This window comes from Arachis duranensis, chromosome 7 (assembly GCF_000817695.3).
Source record: "Arachis duranensis cultivar V14167 chromosome 7, aradu.V14167.gnm2.J7QH, whole genome shotgun sequence".
In the NCBI taxonomy this organism is placed as follows: domain Eukaryota; kingdom Viridiplantae; phylum Streptophyta; class Magnoliopsida; order Fabales; family Fabaceae; genus Arachis; species Arachis duranensis.
In genome coordinates this window covers 53906972-53908763 of record NC_029778.3, presented here as the reverse complement: position 1 = coordinate 53908763, position 1792 = coordinate 53906972, and positions in this window count along the sequence as shown.

Sequence of the window (1792 nt, the reverse complement as noted above, 5' to 3'; positions counted from 1 at the left end):
ACTGCCAGTAATGGGGTAAAGACTGGGCGTTCAACGCCCAAAAAGGGACAAGTCTTCGCGTTGAACGCCACAATAGGAGTAGCTGGGCGTTCAACGCCCACTAAGGACTCCATTATTGAAAAACTAAAAGAAACCAGCATACATGAGGAGACCATAGAGGTTCTCTTGAATGCCTGGTTGCAAGTTATGGACTCTGAATAATACTACTCCTCTGATGAAGAAGAAGAAACTAGGGAAGAGCAAGTTGCTCAGTACCTAAGAATTCTGATAAAGCTGAATGCCAAATTATTTAGAACATAGACATTGGAGGAAGAACCCTCAGTGCTCACCAAGGAACTCAATGCCTTGGTTCAAAAGAAACTACCTCAGAAGCTACTGGATCCCGGACGCTTTCTAATTTCCTGCACCATAGGAACAATTACTTTTGAGAAGGCTTTATGTGACCTAGGGTCAAGCATAAACCTCATGCCTCTCTCTGTAATGGAGAGGCTATGAATCTTTGAGGTGCAAGCTGCCAAGATCTCATTGGAGATGGCAGACAGGTCACTGAAAAAGGCATATGGTCTGGTAGAGGATGTCTTAGTAAAGGTTGAAAACTTCTACATCCCTGCAGATTTTATAATCTTAGATACTGGAGAGGACGAGGATGAATCCATCATCCTTGGAAGACCTTTCCTAACTACAGCCAATGCCATAATTGATGTGGTGAAGGGAGAGCTAGTTCTGCAATTATGGGAGGATCACATCTCATTCAAGATGCCCAAACCTAACTCCTTTCCTAAGGGAGAGACAATTGTGCAACTTAGTGTTCCAACCCTATCTCTCAGTGCAAAGCTTTACATAATCCCCAAACACCAAATCTAAGTTTGGTGTTGAGAAACTAGCATCAAGCACTGAGAATGAAGGTACTAAGCAAAAGGTACCTAAAGGCTGAAAGGATAAGAGAATCCCCACTAAAGGCCTCTCACATGGCATGAGAGTTGTCTTCACAGACAGCCTATCAATTTAACACACTGTGAATAAGATCCTGTCTCTAGAACATGTGGAGCTCATCCATGAGAGCACGGGGAAGAAGTTCACCGTAAGAGGTGAAATCCTAAGCCCCTATCCATCCCCAAAAAGGGGCTGACCGTCAAGCTAGTGACATTAAAGAAGTGCTTGTTAGGATGCAACCCAACCATAATTATATTATTCCGATTTTTAGTTATTTTTATTTGAGTTATTCAAAATTGATTCCTTTTTACAGTTTATGATCATGTGCAGTAGTTAGAATAGAGGCAGAGATGTTCAGAGATGGAAGCAGAACACCTTGGAGTACACCCCTAGCTGGCGTTGAATGCTAGACAAGGAGGCAAGTGGGGTGTTCAACGCCCCTAATGGGTGAGGAAATTGGTGTTGAACACCACACAATGGATAGTGTGGGTGTTCAACACCCAATGAGGAATAAGAAGCTAGCGTTGAACGCCAGCCAGGAGCAAAGGCTGGGCGTTCAATGCCCACAAGGGGACAAAGAATTCGAATTTCCTAGCCTCTTAGGATCACTGAATCCCACAGAATCTCCACCTACACCACATTCTTCTCTCTCTTGCTTTCTCTCTTCTCCATATACACTGTTCCCCACACACCCTCAACCAAGCACATCCACATCACCTTTTTCTCTTCCCAACACCTTTCGTCACTACCATCCATCCATTCCCACCAACCTCGCCCACTTCAAATTCAAAACATTTCCCTCCCAATTCCCCCACCCCAAAACTGAACCCAAACCCAAACCCCTATAAATACCCCTTCA